Here is a 24,304-nt window from a genome sequence, read left to right as displayed (position 1 = left end):
TATCACTTTTTTCTCTATTTTTTTTTAATGATGCCTCCTTGTACTATTCTCTCATTACTTATTTTCAAACCCTGCAAATTTTATCCACAAAATAATATACAAATTATCTCCATCTTTCTTAGCACATATGTCTGAAAAAGTTACAATTAAATAGTGCTCAGACTTTGACATAACTCAAAGAAATCAAGAAAACTCAAGATGAATCTCAGTCTACAGTCTAACAGATGACATTATCAAATGCATGAGGTCGAAAAAAGGCCAAAGTATTAAATACAGTTCATTTTAATATTCATAGACCTTTCATTGAAAGATCTCAAAGCAAATGGCAAGACTTCAGGCTTTAAGTCCCCTAAGACTTTAAGACGTCCGTGTCCAGTAAGCAAGCTGAATGTTAACATGTATCAACTACCTTGAAATTTTATCATTATATTCTTGGGAACTGTATTTTTTTAACCTGTAAATTAAAATGTTAAAAAACCCCAACCCAACAAACAATTATTTTTCATTTTTAAAACTATAGTTGTTTCCATAGTTAATATTGTCTCTCTTCATTCAACAGAAAATGTTACCCTTAAATCAGTAATAAAAAATAAGTACTTTTTGAACTTCTTCAATATTCTAAATGATACAGTATTATTTTTAAAAACTTTGTAAATTTCCAAATGATGTCTGCATTGTGCTTGACAAATAATAGATATTATTTATGCTAAGTTCATTTTAATTTATAAAATATTAGAAATAAAAATAACAGCCTCTCCTCACAGAACTATGTGAAAAGCTAACTCACCAGCCTCCATCACCTGAATTAAATGATAGTTTTCTCAGTCCACTCTACTGCTTTTAGAACGGACATGTAAAATTACTGGAAACTGTATAAGCTGTACAGGAGTTCAGCTGTAGATAAAGGGCTCTGGACAAAGAAGTCCTGAAGTGCTTACTTTCTGTTCTTCAAAACCTTATTTCTGCTGCCAGACTGTTGAAGTTGGGGAATGAGTGAGCTGAGATTGCTCCGTCTGGAGTCACTGTGATTTCAGAGAAAAGGTATTAAACCATGACAATGACTAATTACAGCTCCTTCCATTCCCCCCCCCCCCCCCCCCCCCCAATTTAGCAGGTCTTTTCTGTTCTGCAAGACATATAAATTCCTGTATGAAAAACCTGGCCAAATTTCCTAAGACCATCTTTATTACAGAAGACTCTTTCCAAATAAATTAATAACTTTTACTGTAGGAAGGAATTATTCCTGTTCTTTTAATAAGTAAAATAAAGCATAAATTCAGACTACTATTGCTAAATATTTTCCAAAGAGTACATATACCTGTCTCCAAATATATTAATAACTAGGCAGACTTTCCTGTTCTGGGAAAGTATCCCAAAGAAAATGTACGAATCTAGAAAATTCAGGAATCTGTTTGGAGTTCATCTGTTACTATTAATCAGTGTGTGTGCCTAGGGGAATGAAGTCTACCAGGGCAGACATTTGAAACAGAAACTTAATTCGAATATAAGGCAAATTTTCAAATAATTGCAGCCTTATGAACATTTGGATATATTTTTGGATGGTAAGAATTATATTACCATGCAGATGGATGCCGCTTACTGTGAGAACAAATGGCACTTGTTCATCTCTGGAGCAAAGCACTTTATTTTCTATTCTTCTGCTACTCTGGCTGCTGTAACTAAATTTGTTGCAGAGGGAAAATTTCGTCCATGCTAACAACTGGTTTTGTTGCAATCAGAAAAGAGATCAACTGCAAGGCTTCGATGCTATTTTCCTTGGTATTGACCAAGAGCAAATTAACAGTCATGTTGGTCATTTTAATTTACAAATAGAGCAGAATTAGGTCCCCACTTTCCTGACACACATATGCAACTAAAGAAACTCTAATTACTTAATTTATTAAGAACAATGGTATTTCTGTTTAAATAAAAAGCTCTATTTTTAGAGAGATTTCCCAGCAAACATAAGATTTTTTTTCAACAACTTAATATAAATGTAAAGATTTGTGAACTTCAGAGCTACTACCAAAAAAAAAAAAAAGTTCCAAAGTAAAATCATTAAATTGTGTTTTGAAATAAAACTAATTATTAGGTTTGCAGGGAACTTCTGATTTAATCTTCTCACCATCCCCTCTAAAGGCAAAGGGCTGAAGCTTATTTCACACTTCCTTATGCTTTTCCTTTCTCATTCTAGGAACTTCTAGTGATGGAATATCAAATTATTTACTTGCGAAAGTATTCTACAAACTTATGCATTCAATACCATATTTTGGAAGCTGTTTCTTATATTCATACTACTTATTAGTTTTACCTCCTTATTTTTAGATATTAGTTAGTAGCATAATGCAAAATAATTTCTTTAAATTCTTTAAAGTAAAAGTGAAATTTTCAAGTCTAAATTCCTCAATTATATTGTTTCCAAACTAGACTTTTATTGTCAATGTTGTCTATCAATCAAACATTTTTACTGGGTAGTTTTAAATACAGTATGAATGAAAGAGAAAATATTAAAGTTTCTTTGAAGTCCCCAAATACAGTTGTAAATATGTGACTTTTATTTCAGTGTTCATACTTCAGTGTAAAAGCACATCACTATATATTTCAGCTAGGTCCTATAGTTGCAGTTTTGTTTCCGGAAAAACTATTTTGTACATGCTCATATCTGTCAAGCTTCCTCAAAATAATGTAAGCTTCCAACGGGGAAAAAAAAAATCTAAATCAGTCTTAGTTGCTGAAAAACAATACCTCTGACAATTAAAGATATGTTATTTTATTACAACATAGCATTTGACATTCTCAGTACAATACAGTCTTTTAACATCACTCTTGTAATTCTAAATATTAGTCAGGTACTTCATCTTTAAATCGTTATTTGCTTCACCCTGTATCAAACACACTTATACAGATTAAATAATATGATATAGGTGTTAAGTAATTTAACATATGTGGTCCTTAGCAGTAATAGTAAACCATTCATTGAACTGCAATATAATTTTGATCTAACAGTAATTAGAATGTATTCTCAAGGCAGTAATTTACTGAGCCAGAAGTTTATGTTATATTAATTCCAACACTAAAATGCTTCAATCTTTGCAGATACTATTACATGTATTTTTCTACTATTTGTCAGTGAACATAGCTGCACCTTTGTTAAACAATCCGTTAGCCCATCCTATTTTTGCATTCAAATTCAGATAGTTTTAATTGTACCTTTAAGAAGATACCCCCAAAGAAATGAACACATAATTTGCTAATCATAGAATCACAGATTGGTTTGGGTTGGAAGGGACCTCACAGCCCATCCAGTCCCACCCCCTGCCATGGGCAGGGACACCCTCCACTAGACCACGTTGCCCAAAGCCCCATCCAACCTGGCCTTGAACACTGCCAGGGAGCCAGGGGCAGCCACAGCTTCTCTGGGCAACCTCTGCCAGGGCCTCACCACCCTCACGGGGAAGGATTTTTTTCTAACATCTAATCTAAATTGACCCTCCTTCAGCTTAAACCCATTCCCCCTTGTTCTGTTACTACACTCTCTCATAAACAGTCCCTCACCATCTTTCCTGTAGGCCCCTTCAGGTACTGGAAGGCCGCAATTAGATCTCCCCAGAGCTGCCTTTTCTCCAGGCTGAACAATCCCAACTCTCTCAGCCTGTCCTCATAGGAGAGGGGCTCCAGCCCTCCGATCAGCTTCGTGGCCGCCTTTGGACTCGCTCCAACAGCTCCATGTCTCTCCTGTACCAGGGCCCCCAGAGCTGGACGCAGTACTCCAGGTGGGGTCTCACAAGAGCGGAGTAGAGGGGCAGGATCACCTCCCTCGACCTGCTGGTCACACCTCTTTCGATGCAGCCCAGGACACAGTTGGCTTTCTGGGCTGCAAGCACACACTGCTGGCTCATGTTGAGCTTCTCATCAATCAATACCCCCAAGTCCTTCTCCTCAGGGCTGCTTTCAATCCATTCCTCGCCCAGCCTGTACTCATGCTTGGGATTGCACCGACCCACGTGCAGGACCTTGCACTTGGCCTTGTTGAACTTTGTGCAGTTCGCACGGGCCCACCTCTCCAGCCTGTCAAGGTGCCTCTGGATGGCATCCCTTCCCTCCAGCATGTCGACCACACCACACAGCTTGGTGTTGTCGCAAACTTGCTGAGGGTGTACTCAATCCCACTGTCCATGTCGCTGACAAAGATGTTGAACAGTGCCAGTGCCAGTACCGACCCCTGAGGGACGCCACTCATCACTGATCTCCACTTGGACATTGAGCTGTTGACCACAACTCTTTGAGTGTGACCATCAAGCCAATTCCTTATCCACCGAGGGCTCCATCCATTGAATCCATGTCTCTCCAATTTAGAGACAAGGATGCCATATGGGACAGTGTCAAATGTCTTGCACAAGTCCAGGTAGATGATGTCAGTTGCCTTTCCCTTATCCACCAAGGCTGTAACCCCATCATAGAAGGCACAATTTGCCCTTAGTGAAGCCGTGTTGGCTGTCACCAATCATCTCCTTATTTTCCATGTGCCTGAGCATAGTCTCCAGGAGGGTCTGCTCCACGATCTTGCCAGGCACGGAGGTGAGACTGACCGGCCTGTAGTTCCCTGGGTCTTCCTTTTTACCTTTCTTAAAAATGGGGGTTATGTTTCCCATTTTCCAGTCAGTGGGAACTTTGCTGGACTGCCAGGACAAATATGAATGGCAGAGATTCTGTTAAATTGTTAGGACTTTGTGTTTTGCATGATGTTATGGAGTTCATGTACTTGTCAGACACAATTGAAAAGCTTCTCCTGTTAAAGTTTATCAGTAAGAAACAGTGGAGTACTGGGTCTGGTTAGACTGAAGTTAATTTTCTTCACAGCAGCCCATATATAGTGTTTTGGTCACAAATACAAACACACCATATGGGCTGCTATGAAGAAAATTAACTCCACTGCAACCAAGCCTGATGCAAGTGGCCTTTACAGAATTAGTGTGATTCCTGTTTATAAGGGAGATAACACTCCTTTTATTCTAAAAACTTTGTTCCTCTCTCCTAAAGTTGGACATACCCCTCCAGCTGCCTGGTTTAGGGTGTAATATTTAACCAACGTATTTTAACCCAAATAGTTTATATCATTTGACTTCATTTCACTTTTCAATAGAGAAGCATCCAGTCACTTCATTGGGAAGAAAAATTACCTCAGTTGTATAAAAAAAATTAAAAATCCATTTAAAATTTTTTTCTATCCCTGCCACACATTCAATATTTACCTAACTCTACTGCCAGTAAAATTGGTGGAGATGAAAGCAATAATTCCCTACTACTGACTGCTTTTTCAAAACCGTTCTCAAAAACTTAGAACTCAAACACAAGTTTTCTGCAGTGACTTTTCTTGTTTATTTGATGAAAAGCAAGAAGAAAGACTGCACAATTTGCACAAAACATTGTGTAGTTATACCAGTTATAACTAACTTTTCTGTTTGATGAACAAGTTATTTCAAAACCTCCTGGCACTATCTGATTTTGCAGATCCGCATTATTCACGACAGGGATGTGCCAGGCCCTATCTGTGATCCTACGGGAGCAGGAAGAAGTGTGCACGATTAGGCTGTGATGTTTCTTTTTCTGGATCGTGACATATGCTAAAAGTTCTGCTGCTCCCCTGTTTCAGTGGTAACTTATCCATGTTCAACACTCAGGCAAGTGTAAGCGTTCAGTCTTCTGTGGCTGGCTATGAAAACAGGGAGGTTCCTCCACGAGAAAATTTAGGCCAGCTGTCTATTAGACAATGTGAAAATCCCTTTAACCTACCAGCATCCACTATTCAGTACTACACAGCTACCAAAAGCCTGCTTTCATGTCCTGTAGAATATTTATGGAAAATACTCAAGTGAAAGCTGTCAAAAATATCTCTATTGTATCTTCTCAGCTTGACTGCTCTGATAAAACACAAGAAATATAAAATGTGAGAGAAGAACTTGCAGAGCAATTAAATGTGATTTCAGACGGTCTGATGACACGGGTTGACCTTTAGCAAAAGTTATTAGTTTTCCAGAAGGACGAACTGCTTCCTTTCTCAAAGCTGAATGGTGAGGTATTTTCTGTAGTTTCTTCCATTTGTCATTGTACCTCTTACATTTTTCCTGTCAGTCTATGTTAAGTAATGTGGTCATACTAAATGACTGAAGTAGATTTGCTAAAACATATTACTAGACTGAAGCTTGCTAAACTTTACTCTGACAACTAAGAAAAATCTTGCACACCTATCTCTGTACCAGATGCACCCTGATGTTTGAAGCAGACTCATTCCAATTTGGCATTAGTCCAATTGACAGAAATGCATTTATGCATTCTGAAATTCTTAGGGATCCTGTGGCAGAATTATGTTCTCCACGCATGAAAACCTGTGCAGCTGTATGATGGCCTGTTTTATATAGAGAATAAATGTAATTTTTCCGCTAAGACCAGACCACTGTACCTTTACTGATAATGAATGGCATTTTACTGCAAAATGAGAGCCATTGAATCCAATAATACAACTTCTGGAATAAGGAGTAATGCTGCACAGATTGAAAACAATCTTTAGGAAATTAATGCTTCCTTGCCTGTACATTTGAGGCCCATTGAACTCCTCTTGAACTCTCTAAGAATCCTTGCACCTACTGTAACCTAATCTCCCACATCTCAAAAAAATTATTAAAAATTTGGAGATATTTTTCAGTAGATTGTCCAGTTACTCATAATCAGCTGTACTTTGTCACAAGGTCCCAAAAAAGAGATAGATAGGACCATCACCTAGAAAAAATTGTGATTCTGGTAAATATTTTCTGTGATCTACATTTGTACCATACTCTGCCTACTGCTGTTACTGCCAATCCTTGCTGAGAAACTGTGAAACAGAAAGCAAGCTAGGGATATTGCCCAGGAAGTGGAAAACTGAGACAGCATCCTACTTGCTCCCTCTACCCTTTGTATTGTTTACAAAATACTGTGTGAATTTTCTAGTTTACATCATTATTTCTGTGAATCCATCATGTTCTCCTAAGCTATGCAAGGTTAAGATAGCCCCTAAAGTTCTCTTTTTTTAATACGTGAATCCCAAGTCATTATTTCCTCTAGTTTTGGTTGTGATTTTTTCCCCCTGTTTTCTCCACATTATCTCTGCGTTACAGCCTCTCTGGTATTCCCCAAAACAAGGGTTATAGTGAATACAGAGCTGAACTTTTAGAGAAACTGTAGACAACCCTACCATCATAACAGATTATCTATTACATCTTGCCCTTTTTTGTAATTTGAAACAGTGTATTTTTATAGTTCATTCAGCACTGTCCAAACAAATTGGAAAAAAACAACACATGACCACATCTCCCACCAGAAGAAATATTTATTCAAGCTGATATCTAGCAGTGAGTGTGGGTTAATACAATTTTGATGGACAAGATCAAAACAGTGACCATTATTCTTAGTTACAAAAGATTTCCCAGTAGTCATTGATAATACTACTTTATATTATTAAAGTCAGCACAGTACCAATATTTGATACTAGGGCAACCAAAATTCTGCTTGTTCAGATTTCTTGTTAGATGTGTGACTTTCCTAGTAGCACAATGAGCAGTGCAACAGATCTCTGACAAAAATCTCTGACGTCATTTATATAATATTCTGTGAATTCACAGAGAATGTTGATAGTTACTGTCATGTAAAAAGCTCAACAATTTGGAAAGGAGGGATAAAAGTTTTCTCACAGGTGAGAGTGGCTGCATTGCAAAAAGAGTGAGTGGTGAGAGTGATAATACAGAAGTAGATAGAGGGTTGGCTTTACTTGCTTTTTACCCAAAGCAGAACACTCCTTTGGAGACAGGGTAGATTTCCAACGGGATTCCTGACTTGAAGGCTGAGTTATTCCAACTTAATCAACTCCAACTCCATGTCTTTATATCAGCAGGAAACAACTTGGCTGACAGTAGAAGAACAATTAATTCAGGACAGCGGCATTTATAAGACTGTGTTGCCAGATTATGGTAAGAGACAAAAGAGAGTGGCAAAGAAAATTACACTCCTGCCAATGACTGCTTTGTACTTTGCCATCACAAACAGCCTTTGGGATGCAGTGTGTTTGAAGGACTGATAGCCAGTTCTGATGGTGTCTGTAGAAGTAAAGATGAAACTGTAACGTAGAGAAGGATTTTCAGCAACAGGAGGGTTTTCTTCTGTGGACAAAACATGGAAATTGATCTTGCAGTCATTTATACATTAGAAAGTAGAACAGCATAACATTTACCTTTCAGTATGCTTAGATGTTACAGGACTGACGTGGTTTAGCCCCAGCCGGTAGCTGAGTGCCACGCGCCGCTCGCTCACCCCTCCCCCGGCGTGATGTGGAGGAGAACGGAAAAACAACGGCAAAGCCTCGAGGGTTGGGATAAGGGCAGGTTACTGGGACAGCAAGGGAGAGGGAAACAATCAACAACAGTGCTGATAACAGATAGTAACAATGGGTGATAACAGAGAACGATTTACTGATCCGACGACCGACCGACCGGACGCTCGACCCGTCCCGGAGCCACGCCGACATGCTGAACCCGTCCCTGCCCGACTGGCCCCCTTTTATGGTGAGCATGACGTCACATGGTATGGAATAGCCCCCGGCCAGCTTGGGTCACTTGTCCTGGCTCCTTGGGAAATTAACTCTATCCTTGCCAGAACCAGGACAAGTACATGCTAAATACTGTGAAACACAACTATATTTTTCTTTCTCTGTGAAGAACTATTTACATCAGAAGGACACTAAAGAGTGTTTTAATTTCACCACTTGTAACTTGTGTCATCAGATGTATCTCTGAGAGCCTTCCCACATAATTTAAAGGGCATTTTAAAAAATGAAAAAGGAAGATTTAAAAAATAATAATAAAAAAAGTCTTAAAGTTCAAGAAAATAGAGAACAGTTATCCTGGATGAATCACTGAACCTGTTATGTATTTGATATATTGCCATTAGTTTCAGTGAATGGAATGAATCTCATTTGCACCTTCTCTTTCTCCAATGGCTATAGCTAATTTATCCTCTCCCCCTAAACACTGCTCTGACAAAACATAAAACTAAACAGCTGTGCATGCCAGAGTGCCATGTACTACATCATAAGGGTTGCTGCTGAGCTCTGCATATTCCATACTTGTTCTAGCTTCATGATTTAGAGCAGGTGAAGAGGATGATCCATTAGAGGAAGAGAAACTGCTAACCACTATTACTTAGACATCAGTCACTTTTATCACACAGTGGTATTAACATCATTTAATCAGCAAAAGATCATGGCATAAGCTGCACAAATCTGTCTTGCTTTGGACAGTACTTGAACTTACTCAGCAATGTTTTTTCTCATATTATGGCTATATGACCTGTTTCCCCCTTTTCTGCTACTTATGCTGTAATGTAGCCTTTACTGTTTCCATCCAGTTAGCATGCAGTTAAAACAGATACCATTGGGAATATTTCCCCTAATTTTCATGGGGTTCAGATTATGCCCATACAAACCCATTCTACCCATACAAATTTACCAGTATTTTTCTAGGATTGGAGAAGGCTCTTAAATGGTTAAGTGGACTGGATTTCTGTTCCTGAGTTTTATTATTTATAATCCCATGGACACAGACTCTCTAACCTGGTGGCCCAAAGCTAAGCTTTTAAATACATAATTTGTTGCATACAGGAATAAAAGTAATTGCAGATATAGGTGGTGTTCTGTACTCACTTGTTGGCCTTAAATATAAAGTATAACTTGAACATGCATACTAACAGTTAGTAGTTAACAGAGAAATTTTTAACTCTTTCAATATTGTGTGTTTTCCAAAAATACAGAAAAAAAAATAAATGGATTTTCATATACTGTAATAAGTTCTGTTTATGGCTTAGCTTGTTTGAACCTGCAGAGTTTATGTACACTCAGTTAAAATGATGGAAAATATTTATTAAATGTCATGAATTTTTAAAATTAATTTGTTGTAAGTTTCTTCTATCTGTCCAGAAGATTTAATTAACAAGAAGTAACACAGGCTTTCATGTGCCTTTCTTCCACCTTTATGCTTTCCAACAGAAGTGAAATCTTGCTTTAAAATTTGATGCCCGTATGCATTTTGCCATTGTTTGTTCACAGGAGAGCGTGTACTGTAGATTAAGGCTATTCTCAAGGTTAATACAAATGGTGATGTAACTAATGTAATTTTGCATATTATTTATATATGAATTATGATCCTATTTACCCTTTAGTCCTGGAGGATTTAGAAGCTTTTAAAAAACTGCACATATAATCTCTTAATTGTGTTTGAAAAAATAATCTTCAAGAACTAGATGTTTAAATACAACTCAGTCCCAGGGAAAACAAACAAACAGGTCCTGGGAACTCTTAAGGAAGATGACCTTCCGTCAGGGAAGATATCAGATACAGCTGATTCTCAGCCAAGTTGCCACATGAAGAAAAGGAGGGTGCTTGCTATTAAAGACTCCTGCAAGGTACAGAGGCAACCACCTATTGACCTCACTTAATGTCTTGGGATGTTTGCAGCTTGCTGCATGTTCATATTCAGTTTTTAATGAGAAACTGGTTTGTCTGGACCTCTGATTATTATCCCTTGCTGTTCATCTATGTGGGCACCAATGACAGTCCAGAGGGGACTCAGACTATTTCAAAAGGAACTAAATTTCACTGGAGTGAGAGTGAAAGGCATGGTCAGACAGGTGGGGGTCTCACTTCTGTCAGTGAAGGAGAAAGGCTCAGACTGGAGTGGATGCATCCAGTGGGTGCACACCTGGCTGCATGGCTGGTGTCACAAATTGTGTTTTAAAGGCATGGATCCTTCCTTGAGGAACATGAACTGCTGAGCAGATGACAGGATTAGCAAGAGTGTCTTTGCCAATAGCTCACTAACCTTGTGAGGGGGACTTTACTTACCACAGAATCACAGAATCACAGAATGGTAGGGGTTGGAAGATCATCTAGTCCAACCCCCCTGCTAGAGCAGGATCACCCAGAGCAGGTCACACAGGATGGTGTCCAGGCAGGTTTTGAATCTCTCCAGAGAAGGAGATTCCACAACCTCTCTGGGCAGCCTGTCCCAGTGCTTGGTCACCCTCAGAGGGAAGAAGTTTCTCCTCATGTTCAGATGGAACGTCCTGTGTTCCTGCTTGTGCCCATTGCCCCTTGTCCTGTCGCTGGGCACCACTGAGAAGAGTCTGGCCCCATGGTATTGACACCCACCCTTTAGATATTTATAAGCATTGATGAGATCCCCTCTCAGTCTTCTCTTCTCCAGGCTAACCAGCTCCAGCTCTCTCAGCCCTTCCTCATACCAGAGATGCTCCAGTCCCCTCATCATCCTCGTAGCCCTCCGCTGAACTCCCCCCAGTAGTTCCCTGTCTGTCTTGAACTGGGGAACCCAGAACTGGACACAGAACTCCAGATGTGGCCTCACCAGGGCAGAGCAGAGGGGGAGGATAACTTGATCAGTGACATGGACAGTGGGATTGAGTGCCCCCTCAGCAAGTTTAACAATAACATCAAGCTGTGTGGTGCGGTCAACACACTGGAGGGAAGAGATGGTGCCCAGAGCCACCTTGACAGGCTTAAGAGGTGGGCCCATGAGAACAGCATGAAGTTCAACAAGACTCAGTGCAAGGTCCTGCACATGGGTCAGGGCAATTCCAAACATGGGTACAGGCTGAGTGATGAATGGGTTGAGAGCAGCCCCGAGGAGAAGGACTTGGGGGTGTCGATTGATGAGAAGCTCAACATGAGCCGGCAGTGTGCGCTTGCAGCCCAGAAAGCCAACCGTGTCCTGGGCTGCATCAAAAGAGGTGTGACCAGCAGGTCAAGGGAGGGGATTCTGCCCCTCTGCTCTGCTCTCATGAGACCCCATCTGGAGTACTCTGTTCAGATCTGGGGCCTCCAACATAAGAAGGACATGGAAAAGCTAGTTTTTCACAAGAAGCATTGATGGCAGTAAACTTTTATTTCAATATCAGGCCCTACACTAGCTCCTTATTACTTTTTAAGCTCATTTCTGTTTTGATAAATTAATAAACACTAGCCCCCCAGTAGCTAATATTCATCTATTTGAGGGAGGTATTCCGGATAGAAGGCAGGTTCACGGAGTCTGTCCCCTTTTCTGTGTCTGTAATCACACAGTGGTACTTTCCTGTGCTGATCATGAAAAGTTGAAAGATGGAGAGGGGCCTTTTACAAGGGCATGTGGTGATAGGACAAGGGGGAATGGGTTTAAACTGAACGAGGGGATATTTAGATTAGATATTAGGAAGAAATTCTTCCCTGTGAGGGTGGTGAGGCCCTGGCACAGGTTGCTCAGAGAAGCTGTGGCTGCCCCTGGCTCCCTGGCAGTGTTCAAGGCCAGGTTGGATGGGGCTTTGGGCAACCTGGGCTAGTGGAGGGTGTCCCTGCCCATGGCAGGGGGGTTGGAACTAGATGATCTTTAAAGGTCCCTTCCAACCCAAACCGTTCTCTGATTCTGTGATTATCATTTTAAGAGGCAGGTCAGAGAGAAGTCCTTAATCCCTGCTGCAAAAAATTATTATGACAAGCCAGTTTCCTGCAAGAAAAAATGTGTAGAGGCAATTCTCAAAAGGAGGAATTTTCAAAGTAATTTGCCTCCCCAGGTGGTTCCAGGCCTCTCAAGCAAGTAAGAATGACCTTCCAGAGACATTAACCCCTCAAAAATTTCATATATAAATGAATATAATTTTTCTTTTAATGTCTTCATCTCATGTAGAATTTCATGAGAATTGAGAATTTAACATCCAAGTTTTAGCTGGAGGTTAGTTTTGGTTGCAAAATTAAAAAAACTTTCCATGGAAAATACTGACATACATTCAACACCAGTGTTTCTATGAGAACTTGTTTTAATTACAGAATTCATTTGTTTTCAGCGTACAATAGAAAGTATTTCCAAAACAACAATTCAGTTCTGTTGCATTCAGATGATTGTAAGTATTGACATATCTGAATTTTCCAGACAAGAAAATTGTTGACTAATTAACACAAATTTCCATGGATACTTAAAATAAGAAAAAAGGTTTCTGGAGATTTCTTTAAAATTGATATTTGCAGGATAAAATAAATAGCTTAAAATATGGAATAGCTTTCATAATAACCTGCACACTTATATGTAAGCCTGTAAGTTGTTCTGTGAAGAGAAGCATAACCTTTTTGTGTGAGGGAGTGAAAAATCTTTCATATTCCAAGTATAGGTCTAAATTTTGCAGACAATATATGTATTTTGCTTCTGGTTTCACTTTTGTTAGCTTCAGAATACTGCTCACAGAAGTAAAATTATGTATGTTTGGCTACACATACACAATATCTGAAAGGTCAAAGGTTCTTTCTCTTAAAATTTAAGACTATAATAAATAAGCATTTGCCAAGTGAATCACAAGAGTCACATCAGTTAAGAATGAGCACTGCATTATTTGTCTTATGGTTGCAGCATGGTCCCCCAGGCCTCACACAAAATGATATTTTCTTTCAGAAAAAAATATCTTTTTTTTCATTCTTTCTTGTGGTAACTAAACAGCTGTTCAGTGGGAATTGAGAAGAAAATAAGGCTTAATATTTTTTTCATTTATTAATCTACTGGTAAATGCTACAGTCAAACATTTTCTTTGAAATATAAAATCATATTCACTTCTGGTCTATGTGTGTGCCATTCAGTTTGATTACACATTTGACTCAGCATACAGCCTGGGGGGAATTTAGACCAATACTCTTCATAATAAAGATGCTGCTGAACAGATTTCCTATTACTAAGCACTGTAGGTACACCTTGACTGAAAATATCAACTTATAATAAAGGAAAATTATTAATTTACCATTACAGTTTTTAATTAGGTGTATTTATTTTAAACAAGACATAAATATTCAGCCCCCCCCCCCCCCCCCCCAATTTTTATATGTTATGGTATGCTCAAAAGTTTGTTACAGGGAAAAAGTGAGCAAACAAATTATAACAGAGCTAAAAATCTACTACAAACCCAATCAATGTTTTAACAGTTTTAAATTCCAAATTATTTACTTAATAGAGAGGACTTTCACTAGGAATACAGTTGGAATTGTTAAACAGAAATTTCGTAGTACCAACTCCTTTCTTTGCTGTTCTGTTCCTTTTTCTATGGTTTTCTCCTAGTAATGGTAAAAAAAATATTTACTAGGCTACAATTAATACAGTATACACAAATCAGCAACAAAATTTAAGAGTGGGAAGCCATTCAACACCATAAAAAAGCCAAAATTGTATCCACCTTTTCCACACTACTGCTTGACTCATTGTTCACATGGGATCCTTAACAGTTCTCTCCCATCTTTTCATTTATTTCTGTTACCTGTTCTGCCTTTTGAAGTAAACACTTGCTTTTGTCATTCTTTTATATATATATATGTCTGTGTATATATATGTTTGGTTATATCCAGGGAATTCTTTGATTCCCTTGTCTTTATCATAGTTTGTATTATATAATGTTTCTTCAAAAGACAACTGCCCATGTCATCGCAGGACCACTCTCCATTATTTTTCAATGGTCTTGGGAGTCTGGAGAGGTCCCAGTCAAGTGGAAGCTGGTAAATGTTGTCCCAGTTTTCAAGAAGGGTGAGAAGGAAGACCCTGGTAATTACAGGCCTGTCAGTCTCACTTCAGTGCTTGGTAAACTTATGGAGAAGGTTATTCTGGGAGATATTGAAAAACACTTGAGAGACAATGCAGTCATGGGTCATAGCAAACACGGGTGCACAATGGGAAAGTCCTACTTAACCAACTTAACTTCCTTTTAGACAAGGTCACCCACCTAGTTGACCAAGGGAAGCCAGTAGATGTGGTGGGTTTGGATTTTAGCAAAGCTTTTGATATTGTCTCTCACAGTGTCCTTCTGGACAAACTGCCCGCACGCAGCTAGACAAGTCCGCAATATGTTGGGTGAGCAATTGGCTGAGAGGTCAGGCTCAAAGAGTTTCAGTGAATGGAGTCATGTCAGACTGGCGGCCAGTCACCAGCGAGGTTACCCAGGGCTCCCTTTCAGGGCCAGTGCTCTAATGTTTTTTATAAATGATCTGGACGCAGGATTTGAATGTATGTGAAGTAAGTTTGCTGATGAAACTAAACTATGAGGAGCTGTGGACTGCCTCGAGGGTAGAGAGGCCTGACAGATCTGGATAGACTAGAGAGCTGGGCAACCACCAACTGTATGAAATTTGACAAGAGCAAGAGCCGGATTCTGGACCTGGGACGGGATAATCCTGGTTATACACAGAAACTGGGGGATGAGAGGCTGGAGAGCAGCCCCATGGAAAGAGTTCTGGGGATTTGAGTTGATGGCAAGTTGCATATGAGTTAACAGTGTGCCCTGGCAGCCAAAAGGACCAACTGTGTCCTGAGGTGCATCCAGCACAGCATGGCTAGCTGGTTGTCATGGTTTAGCCCCAATTGGCAGCTAAGCACCACATGACCACTCTCTCACTCTTCATCGCTCCTCTTGGGATGGGGAGGAGAATTGGAGGAAAAAGGTAAAACTCATGGGTTCGGATAAGGACAGTTTACTAGGACAGCAAAGGAAGAGGAAAATAGCGACAACATGCTTATAAATGAATATAGAAAGCAGGTCATAGACAATGCAATATGCTCACCACCCTGAAACCTGATGCCCATCCCACCCCTGAGGACCAACCTCTCCTCCCTGGCCAGCACCTTTTATATACTAAGCATGGTGTCATATGGAACATCCCTTTGGCTAGTTTGGGTCAGCTATCCTGGCTGTGTCCCCTCCTAGCTTCTTATGAAAATTTACTCTATCCTAGCTGAAAACCAGGACACCAGTCAAGGGAGGTGATTGTCCCACTCTACACAGCAGTGATGCAGCCCCACCTCGAGTACTGTGTGCAGTTTTTGGGTGCCTCAAGATAAGATGGACATCAAACTACTAGAGTGTGACCAAGAGGTCACTATCAGAGGGTGACCAAGATGGTAAAAATGTTCAAGGGCAAGACTTGCAAGGAGCTGCTGAGGTCATTTGATTCCTTCAGCTTGGAGAAGAGAAGGCTGAGGGGTGACCTCATCACAGTCTACAACTTCCTCAGGAGGGGACAGAAAGGGGGAGGTGCTGATCTCCTCTCTCTGGTAACCAGTGATAGGACATGAGGAAATGGAATGAAGCTGCATCAGGGGAAGTTCAGAGTGGACATTATGAAAAGGTGCTTCATTGACAGAGTGGTCAGTCACTGGAACAGGCTCCCCAGGGAAGCGGTCATGGCACCAACCCTGTCAGAGTTCAAGGAATGTCTGGATGTTGCTCTCAGTCATATGGTTTATTTTTAGTTAGTCCATGTGGTGGGTTGACCCTGCCTGGAGGCCAAGTGCCCACCAGAGCCACTCTATCACTACCCCTCCTTAACTAGACCGGGGAGAAAAGGTATAACGAAAGGCTTGTGGGTTGAGATAAGGACAGGGAGAGATCACTTGCCAGTTACCATCACGGGCAAAACAGACTCAACTTGAGAGAAAATTTCATCTAATTTATTACCAAGCAAAACGGAGTAGAGGAATGAGAAATAAAATCAAATCTTAAAACACCTGCCCCCACCCCTCCCATCTTCCCGGGCTCAACTTCACTCCTGGCTTCAACCTCCGCCCCCCTCAGCGGCACAGGGGGACGGGGAATGGGGGTTACGGTCAGTTCATCACATGGTGTTTCTGCTGCTTCTTCCTCCTCAGGGGGAGGACTCCTCACACTCTGCCCCTGCTCCAGCCTGGGGTACCTCCCACAGGAGACAGTCCTCCACCAACTTCTCCAATGTGAGTCCTTCCCATGGGCTGCATTTCTTCACCAACTGCTCCAGCGTGGGTCCCTCCCACGGGGTGCAGACATTCAGGAGGAAAGTGCTCCAGCGTGGGTCCCCCATGGGGTCACAAGTCCTGCCAGCAAACCTGCTCCAGTGTGGGCTCCTCTCTCCACGGATCCACAGGTCCTGCCAGGGGCTTGCTCCAGCGCGGGCTTCCCACAGGGCCACAGCCTCCTTCAGGTGCCTCCAGCAGCTCTGGCATGGGGTCCTCCACGGGCTGCAGGTGGAATCTCTACATCTCCTCATCCTTCCTCCATAGGCTGCAGGGGGACAGCCTGCTTCACCATGGTCTTCACCACAGGCTGCAGGGGGATCTCTGCTCCAGTGCCTGGAGCACCTCCTGCCCCTCCTTCTGCACTGACCTTGGTGTCTGCAGAGTTTCTCACATCTTCTCACTCCTCTCTCCGGCTGCAAAAGCTCTCTCCAACTTGTTTTTTTCCTTCTTAACTATGTTATCCCAGAGGCGCTGATGGGCTTGGCCTTGGCCAGTGGTGGGTCCGTCTTGGAGCCGGCTGGCATTGGCTCTATCAGACACAGGGGAAGCTTCTAGCAGCTTCTCACAGAAGTCACCCCTGTAGCCCCCCCACTACCAAAACCTTGCCACACAAACCCAATACAGTCCTGCAAGGATCATGGAATTAGACTCAATGATCCTTATGGGTCCCTTCCAACTCGAGACGTTCTATGATTCTGTGATTCATAGACTAAATTTTTTAAAGGAACTGGTCAGTATAGGATTAAGACAGCTCAGTGGCCAAGAAGCTTCCTTGCATCTGACACTGGAGTTATGTTGTCAGTCTTAAGGGTTTGAGACATGCAAATCTGTAGTCATAGTTAGCTCCCAGGATGACTATATGCAATTTAGAATGATTTAACACAACCATCTGCTTTTTCATATGCAAACTTAATGAAAGCAGGACTTTTTATCATAAAAAGCCAGTGATTGTTATTAGAGGTTAATTTATTATTGCTTTCCATAGTAGAGGAGGAACCTTAGGGACTTTTTTTCTGACTAAGTACTTCCCTCGACTTTCTTTTCCATAATTCCTTACTGTGCAAATAAATGAACAGTAAATAGAGGTGACAGTTGTTCATTGATACAAGGCACAACAGAGGACTAAGTAAACTGAATTTCTCCTTTGGATCTTCTCCGGTTTGCTGAATTAATTGGTTGAGAGACTAGAGCTCACCGTGCTTGGTTTTCCCAAAGGCAGTAAAAATGACTCTTTTTAAAAGATCCATTTAGATCTAAAATTGAAAAGCACCATGTATTTTAGATTATTATATTGTTATTAATAATAATTTTTATTATTATTTTTATTTCTATGACTACTACTAATCATAAGTTATCTTTTATTTATATAGGCTTTTCTTTGTGGCTTACCAGTCCCTGAAGGGGCCTACAGGAAAGCTGGAGAGGGACTGTTTATCAGGGAGTGTCGTGACAGGACAAGGGGTAATGGGTTTAAGCTGAAGGAGGGTCGATTTAGATTAGATGTTAGAAAAAAATTCTTCCCTGTGAGGGTGGTGAGGCCCTGGAACAGGTTGCCCAGAGAGGTTGTGGATGCCCCATCCCTGGAAGTGTTTAAGTCCAGGTTGGATGAGGCTTTGGGCAACGTGGTCTAGTGGAGGGTGTCCCTGCCCGTACCAGGGGGGTTGGAACCAGATGATCTTTAAGGTCCCTTCCAACCCAAACCATTCTATGATTCTATGATTCTATGATTCTTTATGCTTACGTAGTCTTTTATGCTACAGAAAAATGTGTTGGCAGTTAAGTATATCAGATAGGAGAAAACAAGAAGTTTATCTGATAAGCTATTTCACTGAGCTGCTTTGTGTACAAATCTACAGCAATAAAAGCTTGGTTTAAAAAAGCTCTCTCCACAAGTATCCTTCTATAAGTACAATCTTTATTAAAGCAAAGTGCTATGTGAACTTTGATAATTTTACATCATCTAAATAAATGTTTTATAGGAATGAAATCATCATTGTGATGGCACAAGTCATCATTAATACCAGCATGTGGAAATTGTATCATAAAGATAATCACAGAAATGCTTGTGTTGCACATGGTATGAATGATCAACATGGGATGGTACAGTTGAGTTCACTTGAATGAAGAAATCTGAATTAGAAATATAAATTTATGAGTAACCCACAAAAGTTTTTACTGTAATTATTTCCTATAAACATGGAAACATTGGAAGTTTTATTGTTTTTTTATTTTCTTGTATTTCAAAGCGCTTCCTTAACCATTATCCATACTTGTCTTCTCAATGGATTATGAACATTCTCAGTTGTTTTCATCTGTATCCCTCAATTCTTTTTGTGGAGACTTGAATTCTTGAGTATTTCTGAAAGCTGGAAGAAGGACTATTAATCTGCTTCCTTATCATTTTAAGATGAGACTTATGGACATCAGGTTATAGGATGGATAAATTTCCAAAGAAATATCTGCTGGTATTGGAGGATGTAAACATAATGATTTATTGATGTTCAAATTGATATTTCCTTATAGGTATGTCCTGGTTTCAGCAGGGATAGAGTTAATTTTCTTTCTGGCAGCTGCTGTAGTGCTGTGTTTTGGCTTTAGGATGAGAACAGTGTTCATAACTGATGGTTTTAGTTGTTGCCGAGCAGTCAAGGACTTTTCAGCTTCTCACACTGCCCTGCCAACCAGAAGGCGGGGGGCACCCAAGAAGCTGAAGGGGACACAGCCAGGACAGCTGACCCAAACTGGCCAAAGGGATATTCCATACCATGTGATGACATGCTCAGTATATAATTTCGGGGAAGCTGGCCAGGAGCTGGTACTGCATCTTGGGAACTAGCTGGGCATCAGTGATCTGCAGGTGGTGACCAATTGTGCTGTGCATCACTTGTTTTATATATTCTTTTATCATTATTATTATTATTTATAATCTTCCTTTTCTGTCATATTAAACTGTCTTTATCTCAATCCACCTTTTTTTTAACCTTTTTTCCCCAATTCTCTCCCCCATCACACTGAGCAAGGAGGAGTCAGCCAACAGCTGTGTGGCTGTTTTAGCTGCCTGCCAGGTTAAACCATATGTGCAACTAATATCCTTATTTAGTCCTGTTAAATGCTTAGAAATGCTATATACAGAATGCAGCCAACATAAATGCTGTACTACTTTCATTAAAAAAAACCCAAAGATCTGTAGTACAAAGGGAACTTTCTGTTCTGTCTGAAAAAGTTGTTCTACCTTACGTGTGATATTTAAAACCCCTCCCTATACAGAACACTTGAAATTCCACCCTCTATCAGTATACAGCTCTATCATATTCTATATTTGTGTTTTCATGACTGAGGCATGCATGCACATGCTGTATCCCTTCCCCCTCATGTATCATCTTCTCCTCTCCTGCTTTCCCCCCCTTTGAAAAATTATGAGTTTAACTTAAAAAAAAAAAAAAAATCAGAATCAACAATGAAAATGCTAAGACAAATTTATTGCAAACCAGGGAAGATAGGATAACAGCATGTATCTTACAAAAAACGTATCATATCTATTCACCAATTTCAGAATTCTCGTCTCAAGTACACCTATTGATTTCTTGGTAGGTTTTCCTATGAGTGAAGAGCCAATTGGAATCTTTAATTTCAATCTTTTTATTGCAATATAAATTAAGCAGTTGCTCATTTTCCATTCTTGCTCTAATAGTTTGACATATATTATCAAATTACATGCTCCCTTCTATGAATCACACAGAAGGAGTCCAAGCACAGTCCTGTGATAGTTAAATACTTGGCATTTATCTAACATCTCCACAGTTTCCCAAAATACATCATAAATATCTATATTGTTAACTCCAGAGCAATTAATTTATTCTTATTTTTCCCAATTTACAGATAAGTAAATGCAGATTAGCCTTCTCATTCAGCCTGTATTGAGGAGGAAGCCTATTGCAATTAGAAATATATCTGGATGTACATATTGGTTTGAACAGGTAATTCAAGACAGAAAAAGACCAAGAAAGTAATCTTGTGTATTAGTCCATAAGCCACCCTTTTCCTCTTACTCTCATGAATAATGTTGGTTCCAAATATTGTTTAAAATTTAAACTCCCCTCTAAGTTAATTTTATTTGTATTTTCTCCTTGGGTATCCCTCTCGCCATTTAGATATTAGCAGAGGTTGTGCAAGAAAAGAGCACAGCAAAGAAAACAGGTCCCAGAATTCTTTTTGCAGTGCTACTTAAACATCATTCTCTTTTAGAGTTTTCTTAAATTAATGCTGAAGCCTACTAAAACCAAATTGCAACATTGTCTTTCTCTAGATTCATGATCTCCCCCAAACTAGTCACTGGGGCTAAAATTTTCATACCTAATGTTGAGTGTTATCCAGTCTATGGGGTTCTGGCTTTCCTAAGGCAAGGCAATTGGCTTTTTAACTTTTTTTTTTTTTTAAAAAAAAACCAAAACCTTTTTTTTTCTTTTTTCTTTTTTCTCCAATTTGCTTAGGTAACTGAAATCTCTGGAGTCTTAAAGAAGCTCATGATTGCTAGAACCAATAATTAGCACATGGCCCTCTCTTATATGGTCTCTAGAACTCATGTTTTATTTATGCAAATGTTATTCGGATAAGCAGATCACATATGATACAAACTATCACATGTGAGAGTAAAGGTATGTATGCCCATAAAAGTTTACAGCCTTCAACCAGGAATCAGATGAAAAAAGCACTATATAAAAGGGAAACACTTCAGCTATTACACTGTACATGAACCAGCTCACTTGGCAAATGTAATTTGAACATCATTTCTAGTTGCTCAGAGTGAACATTTCACTGAGACGGACAGGAAGTGGTGATATCCCTCTAAATAGTTTCAGCCTATCAGGAGGAGCAGAAAAGTATTGGTCTATGGCATTTTACCTGCTGTATATTTGGGATTCTTCCTGACAACTAAACCAGTTTTGATACAGAGAGATAACTTTTTCATATGTAATGAATTCTGTCACAAACAGTACATCAAAGATCTGCAGAGTGGAACTCTGGATAGAAGAGGGCTTGCAGGCTTACCATGTGGCATACACAGAAGTAATGCTGTCACTGCTCAAATTCAGTGGCATCGCACACTGCCATCCAGTAAGGCAGGAATTCTACATCATCATCATATCATGTGCATGTATCATATTACAACTAAATGGAAAGGAATATTGGAAACATGGATTTTTTTAAAGTAGTTTGAATTCTCTTTGCAGTAGAAAATATATACTGGGTACATTTAGCTAATTTTTAAAATTTTGAGTCTTTTAAGATTAGAATTCAGGAAATAGTATATTAGTCACTAAGTGGATTCATACACTAAGGAAAAACAGTCTAGTGTTTCATTAAATTCCTAAGCCAATCTTTAACAGTAAATCTTACTAACTCTTCCCTAATAAAATCTTCGAAAAGATCCTTTAACTGAAGTATCATGAAAATTCTAAAAAGGTAAATTCTGCACAACACATTCCAGCTATGCTAGTCCTGCAGTATTTAGGATTTGCAAAACAAAATACTTGTGCAAATATTTGTGGATATTACCAAGTTACATTCTTTCTCAGCAAAATCTGCCAGCTACCAAAGTTTGCAACAGATATTAAGTATTGATAAATACCCCCTGGAACACACTTATCTTAAGGAGACATTCTCTATTTTGAGAGTGGCTATTTATTACATGATTTGATAGCCATCATCAATTGAGTTTCTGTGACTGTATAGCTACCCTGAAAATATCAAAAATTGGTCAATCAGTATAAGTTCGCTAACTACTTCATTGCATCTGCTCTATCTAGTGCTCTCCTTGCAACACATCCTACTAATTAATGAAGTATGGACTGTACTAATCAGGAACCCTGACAAGGAACTTATGCAATATAAGCAAACAGAAGTTTGGCTATACCTACTTTAGACTTGTCAGAAGTCAATTCAGTTTGGGTAGTCTTCAGTTCCACTGAAGTGATTGCTAACATTATCCTCTAAGACTGTGATTAAAAACATATGAAATATTATCAAATATTGGTATTAAATCATGCCTGGGGTAAAAATCATAAAATTGCAATGTTTGCAATTCATGTTTTGAGGTTTTTCATCGAGCTGTTAAATATCTTCTAATTACGAGGTCTCAAGCAAAAGCCAATTTCAAAACTAATAACAGGAGTTTGTGCTTAGTGCAGTATGTGGTTGATCCATGGAACTCCATGCTAAAAGATGCCAGAAGTTTACATCATGTCAAAGGAAGAGTAGAAAAACCCATGAAATATATATCTATTGAGAGTTATTAAAGCGCAAAAATCTTCTGTTTCACCATTTGCTGAATTTGAGAAAATATCAGAGGAAATGATTGTATCCTCCCTCCTGTTCTTTCTTTTTTCTACTCTTGAACATTGGGTACTGAACTAAATGAATTTTACTCTAAACCAGCGTGCCATTCTGCTTTCTCTTTGTAAAGTCTATTGTCTCTTTCTGTTAGAGAAACAATGTGAGTAAGCAAACCTGCAACCAGACATTGTTGTGTGAAGACCTGACCCCAGGGGATGGAAAATTAAATAAGACACAAAATATCATGAGATGTAATTTTCTTCTGAGCTCTGACCACTATAAACATATGCTTCAGAGCATATTTGTGAACCTAATTGCCAATTACTAAAGAAGATCTTTAAACAAACGAAAAATAGAGAGAGGGACATGGGGGGGGGTGGGGGGGGGGAGGGGAGGAAAAAAAAATCCTCTAACCAAGACAACTAGCAGAAAAACAGAAAATTAATAAAAAACTTCTAAATCCAAATGATGTTCTGGGGTGATTTCTATCCAGCCCAGTTTCCTTCTAGTCTAAAGTAAAAAGGCTGGTATAAGAAGAGATAGAAATACAATTGCATTTTATTCTGCTAAGGCAAAAGACTGCTACCACAAATATGCAATCCTCTCATGGAAAGTAACTATATTTACTGTAAAAAGTGGTATGATTATTATTAGTCTTTGTGACAATCTAAAATTAATCCAGTTGTTAAACTGATATGCAAAAAAACCCAAGGGTTTTTAAGTGGACACTGTGCAGAAGAGAATACCATGCTAATTCATTAACAAGAGAATTCTAATTAGGATTATTCTTGTAATAATAACAACATAATAAAAGTTTAGGAGGTAAGAGGTTGAAATATGTTTTCTCTGTTATATTGAGTTCCAGCATCTTCAAAATAGCATTTGCACTCTCTGTGTCAGAAGAGAGAGGGGTTCAAACACGAAAGTTCATGCACATGCAAAAAATTGTTTGCTAAGTGAAGACATACCTAAAATAAACTTATAATACTGAGAAGCTGCTTAAAGAACTTGAGCAGTAGCAGAGACATAGCAGAAATCAACTGCATCATATTTGGTTCAGAGAGAGGAACAGAAGTGGAATTTTGTGTCCTTAAAAAAATAGCCAA

General features: G+C 39.5%; 1 long non-coding RNA gene across 1 annotated transcript in view; it reads right to left on the bottom strand.

Moving 5' to 3' along the window:
- Positions 1 to 17,484, bottom strand: part of LOC142602821 (uncharacterized) — a 403,452-nt gene extending 385,968 nt beyond the window's left edge. The window contains exon 1 of the long non-coding RNA XR_012836656.1: positions 17,143 to 17,484. This is a non-coding gene — a long non-coding RNA (uncharacterized LOC142602821). The remainder of the gene's footprint in view (positions 1 to 17,142) is intronic.
- Positions 17,485 to 24,304: the final 6,820 nt, after the last annotated feature.

This window comes from Balearica regulorum, chromosome 8 (genome assembly GCF_011004875.1).
Source record: "Balearica regulorum gibbericeps isolate bBalReg1 chromosome 8, bBalReg1.pri, whole genome shotgun sequence".
In the NCBI taxonomy this organism is placed as follows: domain Eukaryota; kingdom Metazoa; phylum Chordata; class Aves; order Gruiformes; family Gruidae; genus Balearica; species Balearica regulorum.
Note: the sequence above shows the minus strand (reverse complement) of the source record. Positions and strands in the feature narration are given on the sequence as shown.